Source organism: Benincasa hispida, chromosome 6, assembly GCF_009727055.1.
Source record: "Benincasa hispida cultivar B227 chromosome 6, ASM972705v1, whole genome shotgun sequence".
NCBI lineage: Eukaryota > Viridiplantae > Streptophyta > Magnoliopsida > Cucurbitales > Cucurbitaceae > Benincasa > Benincasa hispida.
In genome coordinates, this window is record NC_052354.1 from 15,510,826 (window position 1) to 15,520,689 (window position 9,864).

The window sequence follows — 9,864 nt, forward strand, 5'->3', positions numbered from 1 at the left end:
GGACGATCGTGTAGCAATGCGGGGGGCTAAATGATGAGGTAGACGATCGTATAGCAGATGCGCGGAGCTAAGCGATGCGCTAGACGATCGTGTAGATATGCGTGTGACGTTAAAAGATGAGGAGTTACACGCTAGACGATCGGGCTATACGATAGGAAAAGTACTGCATGATCAGTGTAAACGCTAGACGATAAGCGTAAAAGCTAAACGATAGCACTAGACGATAGCAATAAACGATAGCGTTGAGTATTAAAGCAATGTGCGGGCTTTAAACAATAGACTACATGATGGCACTATGCGATGGCCGTGAGTGCTAGACGATAGTTGTGCTGCGCTACACGATGAGCAAACGCGCTACACGATAGGCGAAATGCTAAGTGATAGGCGATGACGTTAAGCGATAGGCAGATGCATTAGACGATAAGGCATCAGCGTTAAACGATGGAGGTAAATGATGGACACAGTGGCTAAACGATAGGCTATGTGTGAGATCGTTGAGAGCGAGATCGTTTACTAAATGATTGAGCTACATTATGGGCTGTTGGAGCTAAGCAATAGAAGCAAGAACTAAACGATGGATCGGTGCTGAGGCTACCGTTGACTGTTAAAGCAACCTTTGAAGACTATAGATTTGGATGCATTCCCTTTAAATGTGAATTTGGTAAAGATTCTCTCATTTATTCAACTATTGAGTTTTCTTATTTTGCAGGTGCAACAAAGGAGTAAAGATTTGGTATCGCAACCTCTTTATGCTTTTTCTTGGGGAACTCTAGATCCAACACATTTACTACAAGAATTTTTCCTTGAATGTACCATTTATGCACATTCCCAACAAACACCGTTAGTTGAATATGAATTCTGATCACATTTTCATTTTCAATCCTTTGTCTTAAACCTTTTTTGTTTGTGATCCTTTGAACAGCAGTGGTCAGTCGAAGATGCCTATAACCAGACACTGCTGAAGCTGGGGGGTATGTTCAGGAAGAATTATGAAGGGATCCATACTTACCAAGTGGAGAGGGACATTAAACTCATAATATTTGTAAAATCATAATGTTTGTATTACTTGTAATTTGTGTTTTCAAGGGTTGAATTATTGTACGACCTTTTAAATGATAATTTTATAGCAGAATTTGCGAATTAAATGTAATAGATTTGCAATCTATATATAAATAATATGTCATAGCCACAATATTCGATGATGATGTGTCATGTTAAACTTTTTGACAGAAAAAATGGATTCGGCAACGAAATTTAAAAAAAGGGACAATAATTGATCAAACGGACAAATTCTAGGCTTCAGTGTCGGTTTAAAGGGCTTCATTTGATTCTTGGACTTCAGTTGTAACCAACATTAAATACAGTGTTATTGAAGCCCTTTAATGTCGGTTTAAAACCGACATTAAAGACAACTGACATTAAAGGGCTTTAATAACACTTGATCGATATTAAATCCCTTTAATGTCGGTTTAAAACCGACACTAAAGCCCAAAGTTCTTCTAGTGTGCTGATATCTATAAAAGCCAATGCACTATCTTAGCTAGACAAGTTAACTTTACTCTTTTACAAGTAAAAAGTTGGAGAGATATTGATACAACATTAACAAAAAGGAAACTAGTTGAGCTTACATTGGTATGTGAAAAAATAATATTTTTATCCTTTAATTTACTTCCTACATGATTCGATTACAACTACCATTTTCTTTGCAGAAACGATTTAAAGTTGAAGGTCACGAGGCTTCAGTATTGCTTCAAATTCACCGATCTTATAATAATTGGAGAGACATTTTAAAGAAAAAATGGTTATACAAATATGATACAATTGCAGTAGCTTTAACAAATATTTCACCAGAAATTACAAGAGAAGATGTAGAATATCTTTCAAAGTTGTGGAAATCAACCGAATATCAGGTTGTATTTTAATATCTTTATCTTGTACATAAAAAAAGTTGTGCTTATTGACTTATTTTTTATTGATGCTCATACTATACATTTGAAATACAGGAGATGTGTGAAAGAAACCAGAAGAACTATTCTAAATTGAATGTACATCACAATGTGGTTCACAAAGTATACAACAAAGAGTTGAAAAAGAGGTAATTAAATGAAAAATTATATAAGCTTCTTTTAATTTAGTCAAATTATCTAATATATATTATTTTTCACTTAAATAGGTTCGAGTCACTAATGAAGAACCCAGTTGAGTTAGAATTTGGGAGCTAACTCACTTGAACAATAATGGATTGGTTGTGAATGAAACTACACATGAGAAAATGGTAAGTACAAAATAATGGATCGATATGATGTTAATGGTTAGAGTTTGAGTAAGGGTTATTAATTTATCATCTTTGTTGTTTTATTCTAGAAATGATTTAAAGAAGTTGAACTTGGATAGAATTTATGTAGTATATAAATGTTGAGTTTTCTTTAGAATCTTCCAATTTTGAAATATCTAACCATACTTAGTTGTTGTTGTGATGGGATAAAGAGAAGCATAAAACACATTAGCTTTTAGTGCTTTTTCTAAGTTTTTGTAAGTAAATTCTTTGTTGATCTCTTTCGATTCCTTGTTTTTAAAATATTAGTTAGAAAACATTTGGATTGAAATAGAGAACACTACAAATTGGATCGAATGATGGTCTATTCCTTGCCTAATTATATTATATAACACAATTACACTCATTAATAGTCAAGATTTGTGTTAAAGTTAATATATTATGTTAAGTCATCAATATTTATTTTAGAGTGCAAATTGTTGTATTAATTTGAATGATAGAGTATATTTCGATGATAATTATATGGGAAACCTTGATGTTGCTAGATGATATATAGATTTTCATGAAGTGATGTATGTTTTATTGTAAATACTTGAATTTATATGTGTTAGTTTTGAATTATAATATGTGAATTTGTATCTGTAGTCGAAACTTAAATCATATGCTTCTCAAGTGATCGATGGTACTCTATGAACGAGGATGAGATTTTCATACGAGTATTTGGACCAGAGAAACACTGGCGTGTTCGTGGTTATGGAGTAGGTGTTACTCCTTCTAAGTTGTTTGGATCATCGTCTACTATACGCGATCTTGAGCATCGCCTTAATGAGTCCGAACAACGGCTTTAAGAATCTGAACGACAAAGAAAAGAATCTGAACAACAAAGAGAGGTTGAGGTAGAAGCACTTAGGCGTCAAATAAGCGAATTAGAAAATCGTTTTGAGGATGGATTTCAAAAAATGACGGTAGTGATGCGTAAAAAATTTGTTTCTAGTTGATCGATTATAGTTTAATGTTATGAAATTTCAATAGTCTTTTGATGTACTTTTATGACATATAAGTTTACTTCCATCCATGTCATTGTCTTTTTCTCTTTTCTATTCTATTCTTATACTTTGTAATTCATGATACTACAGATAGATAAATTAGTAAAAACAACATTTCGAGATTTGTCAATAAATATGCTAAAAGGTTTTGTAAGAGAATTTTCAAAGGATATATAATTATTGATAAATAATTTTTTAGGAAGGTTTTAAAATTTTTGAAAATAACATGATAAACCTTTAAAAATAATGAAAATCTTCGAAAAAGACGACTTGATAGTAGATAATTATCGATAAATAATTTGACAATTATCGAAGATATATAACCTTTGAAAAATAATAATTTTTGAAGGTTAATCAACCTTTGGAAAATAATACTTTTCAAAGGTTAGTAAACCTTTAAAAAAAAAATTTCGACGGGACCTATTTCGACACTTTTCAAAGGTTGAGATAACCTTTGAAAAAAGATGCATCGAAGGTCTATTAAATATTTTTTTTCGAAGATTTTGACCTTTGAAAAATGTCAATTTTCTTGTAGTGGGAGTGAATATATGGTATATAATGGACAATCTCAAATTAGGTTTTATTCTAATTCGCAGTAATTTTAAAAATGTAGTGAAAATTTTAGCCAGTTTTAGTATTTGTGTGGTAAAACTGGTAAGAAAATTATAACATTTTCTAGTAGAAGATATACGGTGGAATACTATGGATATGAAGTAAAGGAATTGGGAGCATAAGAAAAACACAGATACTCTATTTATAATTATAAAAAATAAATAATTAATAAATCATAGAGAGTTTGTTCATTAATAAAGGAGTGCGATGAGTGAATATATGGTATATGATGGACAATCCCAAATTAGATTTAATTCTTCACATTCGCAGTTTTTTTTAACCCAAGGTTGATATATACTTTTTTTTGACACAATTTTTGAAACTTTCACAGTATTCACAAATTTTATGTTATATGTTATATTTTTTTAATTTGTTTTTAATAACAATAAACTACCAAACATTCCTTCATTTGAGATATTAGTTTGTTATTATTTAAATATTAAACTTGTTAGTATTTCAGTTAGATAAAAGGTATTTTTGATATTTGATGTATTTGATTACAAATTCTAAAATAATTATTTGACGATTTATTAAAAAAAAAAAAGTTTGGTGGCCATTTTTTAAAATTAAAAGTCCATTAAGTTTTGGCCATTTGACTAAGGACGATTTTTTAATTGATCTGGAGATACGATAAGAAAAAAAACCAATATAAAAAATTCCAAATAGGACTTTGAAAACAAAGTTTTATTATGTCGATGTTTCTTTTTTCCCTAAAAATAATTTTTTTACATTATTTCAAATGGTAAAATTGTTGAAAATATTTACAAGATAGAGCAAAATTTTAGAACTATCAATAATAGACGCTGATAGACATTTATCGACTTTTATAAGTTTCTATCAATGTCACTAATAGACACTGATAGAAGTCTATTAGCGTCTATCATAGATAGTTCTAAAATTTTGTTATATTTTGTAAATATTTTAATTTATTTTTATATATTTGAAAACAACCCAATAAATTATATGTTTTAGCTCCAACATATTCGATTTTTTTTTTTTGGTTAATTTAGGTCCTTTTGGTAACCATTTGGATTTTTCTTTTTTGTTTTTGAAAATTAAGTCTATATATACTTCTATTTTCAAATTTCTTCTTTTGTATCTATTTTTTATTAATGATTTAAAAAACGAAGCAAACATTTGATAATAAAAAAAAGTAGCTTTTAATTATTATTTTTTTTGGAATTTGGCTAAAAATTCAATAATTGTACTTAAAAAATATACAAATCATTGTAAGAAATTTGGAGGAAATAGTTAATTTTCAAAGAGATTTTTACAAAAAAAAAAAAAAAGAAAGAAAATCATTCTTTGACCATATATTTCATAGAATCATAAATGTCTTTAAATTTGAATTTTCTCAAAGAAGTCTTTTGGTGTTAGTTTTGGACAATTTTACCCCTTTTTTTCATTTATTTATATTTGTTATATATATATATTTCCCTATTTATGAAGTTTCATTAATTATGGAGAGAGAAAATACATTTAGGTCTAATAAAATTGGGGATAAAACCTCAAATTCATCAATTAAAATTCAAGGATAAAACTTTCAAATTATCTCCAATTAAAATTTGACATAATGAAAAATTTTATCCTAAATTTAAATTAAAGTTTAAGCTTTATGCTCAAGTCTAATAAAATTGGGGATAAAACATCAAATTATCTCAAATTAAAATTTGGTCATACTTCAAATTTTATCTTACATTCAAATAATCCAACTTTAGGTTTTGTCATAAGTCAAATTATATTTTCGATAAAGTCTCAAGTTTCTCTCAAATTAAAATTTGGCAATATCCCAAATTTTATCACAAATTCAAATCATTCAATTTAGGTCTTTATCCCCAAGTTGAATTAAAATGTGAATTTTAAAAAAAAATTCTTAAATTTATCTCAAATTAAAATTTGGGCACAATCCAAATTTTCTTCCAAAATCAAGCCATTCAAGTTTAGTTTTTATCCTCAAGTCAAACTAAGATACAAACGAATTCATCTCAATTTAAAAGTTGGATCATATTCCAAATTTTTATCCCAAATCCAGACATATTTATCTTCAATGTGAATTGAATTGTGGATAAGACCAGAAAGAAAATCTATCTCAAAAGAAAATATGACAATATTCCAAATTTTATCTTAAAATTTAACCAAATTTATGTACCAAATTCATCGTTTGATTAAGTTTACACATTAAGCGAAGTCAAAGTCAAGAACACATAACTTGCATTATGATTCCAACTTTATCTTTTTCGAGATTCACCTACTTATACATGTGCATAAATCTCGTAGAAAGGCATTTGTTGAAGAAGAAAGATGAAATTACAAATCATCAAATTTGGGACCACTTAAAAGCTGACATGTGTCCCAAGTTGAAATTCAAGATATAAATTGACAGATTCTGGTGATGTCACTTGTTTTCATCATGATTATTGGATTAGATGAAATTAATTTTGTCCAATTTGATATTATAATTTGAACTAGGATCCAATTAAGTCCAACAATAAAATAAGCTTAATTTGGACCCAAATGTCAAAGAAGATGCAAATTCAATTAATTGGGTCAAATAGCCAGGTCCATGGACCAACTAAGCCTAAATCCACAAAGTGCACTTGAGAGTTTAAGATCTCTTCATTTGTGGGGGTCAAAAATTTTAGACACTGGAGAGCCTGACTACAATCAGAAGACTCACCGACTCCCGAAATTGACCACGCTTAAAGACTGAAGTCCTTTAGTGATACAAATATTCTTGCAAGACTCCAACTTCAAGAACATCCACACGTTCTGCTTCCATATATCAAGCATACACATTTAGTCGAGAGAGAATCAAAGGAGCAAGTATTAGAAATTGAACCACATTCACATCAAATCTACATCAACATAAGTTTAACTTCACGAAATACGTTTCTCTGAAATCCTCGTGTGAACACTGATCCCTCAAGAATATCATCAAGCCCAAAGGTCGATCATCCAAGAAGATCAGCAAGCCCAAAGACCGATCATCCAGGAAGATCTACCAACTTAAAGATTATAGTTTATTTTGAAAACATCAAAGAATTATGTATTAGAGATTGTACTCACTATACTGAAATTAATTCAAAAACCACGTTCAACTCCACGAAATAAATTTCTTAGAAAATCTCATGTTGTAGTAGAAAATTACTTGTTGATTAAACATTGATAAGCTTGTATAGCCATCAAATAAAATGGGCAAAAAGAAAAATGAGAAGTTACTCTGTTAATTCAGATAGTAGAAATTGTTTTAATTTAAATGTTATCGTTTCTATTTTTTTTCATTAGTTTTTTTTATTAATCTGCCATATGCATGTCTGTTGTTCTTTAAAATACATTTCCCAATATTTTATACCTATTTCGATTGAGTAAATAAAAATGGACTATCAAGCTAAATTTGGACAAATTTTTTTTGAAAAAGGATTATATTTTTCATTTGGTGTCGGTCGTCAAACCAGCTGCAATAGTTTTCCCTCATTTTTTTCTTCTCTCTTTAATCTGTTCTTTTACATTCAAAAAATGGCAACGAACAACAACGACGGCCTATAAAGCATAGACAAAAATATAAATATGAGATACGGATACGATATGCTAATTTCTAAAAATTAATATAGGATACATTGAACATACATTTTCTTTTTCTAAAAAAAATTTAGAATATAGATAAATTTAACATATATGTTAATGATAATAATACAAAATACAATACAAATGCTGAAATGCAACACAAAATGCAATATCTAAGGTGTTGAAGTACAATAATCAATAAAATGCAATTGACTCATATTGATCCGAAAAGAAGAAGATTAGAGAGAAAATATATTAAAATAAACGAGGAGCTTCTTAGTTGAATTGTTGAAGATATTTGAATGAGATATTTTAGTGGAATTTGTGGGACTTAAATCTGAAGATGAAGATTTGATTTTTTTTTTCTCCTTTTAGTTTTGGACTCGAGCTTTTTAAATAGGCTGCATAGTTTTATATCGGGAAAGATTAGATGAGTTGCTTATATTTTTTCTTTAAAAAACGTAAGTGTAAAAATAGATACATCAAATCACATATCAAATATGTATTTGAAAAGTATTTGGGAAGTATTTGAAATTATTGATGTCTGATACGGATTCTTTACCTTATAATCAATTTTCATAATCTTTTTTTAAAAGTGATTAATTCATATCAACGTTTCTATAAAAACATTATTTTAAAAAAAAAACATTTCGACATAAGGCCTCCTTCAGCATAGAATGGTAGAACGCAAGACTTGTGCAGACGACTCGATAAAAAAAATAATAATTTTATTAAAGAGAATAATAGGGATGTACACTAAACCCACATTGATCAATATTCTCACTCTCTCCAAAACATGGGTACCCCTTGGGACCCAAAATTAAAACTCAAGGTTGGAGTACATAAGGGAAACTTTCAAAGCAAAGTTTTCCAATGTGGGATTCTCCAACCAAAGGTTGGTTCCCTCTTAATTTTTAAAACTAAATTTTTCACCCAACAATTCACAATTAATGTTTAATGAACTAGTTTTGTTGTGTAAATTTTGATTACATAGTTAAAGCCTAAAATGAAAATCAAGATAAAATTAGATAATATAAGATTTGACCTAACTTGTTTGGGATTGAAAAGACATATCTTAATCCTAAGAAGGTTAAATCTCATATCTAAATCCCTGCGGGATTAAAGTAAACCGTAGATCAAATCCTCCTATGAATAAACCATTATGACTTCATATGAGATAAGTTAAACCTATGACTTCTTTTCCATTTTTTAATTTTCTTATTAACATAGGCATCAAAGCCCTTTTTTTGTTATGTAGGTCTTCTCTTCCTTAAATTACAAATTTATCTTTGATATCATGTGCAAGTATAGTAGTAGTAGTAGTAATAATAATAATAATAATAATAATAATAATGTTTAAATACTATTTGCATTTTGTCCACCTACTTTCAACTTTAGTTCATTTTGATAATTATACTTTGAAAATGAAAATCTTGATTAATTCATTTACATTTTTAAGAGACTAAAATAATCACATTTTAAAATTTAATGAACAAAATAAAACAAAGTTAAAATTATGAAAATTAATATTTTCAAAATAGTATTTAAACCTAAAAATTAAGTTCTCATTTGATAACAATTTGATTTTTTATTTTTTTACTTTTTTTATTTTTGAAAATTAAGCCTATAAACATTACTTTCACATCTAAATTTCTTTATTTATTATTTACTTTTAACTAATAGTTTAGAAACATGCCAAATTTTGAAAATTTTAAAAAATAGCTTTTCAAAACTTGTTTTTATTTTTGCAATTTGGCTAAAAATTCAACCATTATATTAAAAGAAGAAGTAAATCATGGTAGGAAATAGGGAGAAAATATGCTTAAATTTTAAAAATAAAAAAAACGAAATGGTTCGACTTAAATATGATAACTGTAAAGAAAAATATATTTAAACCTAAAAGTTATAAATGTGTTAAATGTAAAGAAAGAAATTATTGCGACAAATGTAAAGAAAAATGTATTTAAACCTAAAAATTAAGTGCGACAAATGTAAAGAAAAAAGAAATTAAACCTAAAAATTAAATTGTGACAAATGTAAAGAAAAATAAAAAATCCGACCTGCCGGATTCGAACCAGCGACCTAAGGATTCCTGAGCACACTACAGTCCTCCGCTCTACCAACTGAGCTAAGGTCGGACAATTGTCTAAAACGTCCATTAGTTAATTAGATTTTAAAACTGACATATTATTTATTTATTTATTTGGCTATATCGCCATCTTCTTTTGTGCCAAATTGCCAATTGGAAATTTTGCAGCAATATTCTTTTCTACTTCTTTTTCCTTCTAGAATATTAGATGGTCCTATGCTATTTTTATAAATCATTATTATAATGTTACAATTTTAACCTTCTAATAATTTTTTACC

The 9,864-nt window shown here is 28.5% G+C and overlaps 1 non-coding gene across 1 annotated transcript; it reads right to left on the reverse strand.

Annotated features, from left to right (window-relative positions):
- Window positions 1–9,551: 9,551 nt before the first annotated feature.
- TRNAY-GUA lies at window positions 9,552–9,635 on the reverse strand. Its single transcript is given in 2 exon segments — window positions 9,552–9,587; window positions 9,599–9,635. It is a non-coding gene; the product is annotated as a tRNA-Tyr (tRNA).
- Window positions 9,636–9,864: the final 229 nt, after the last annotated feature.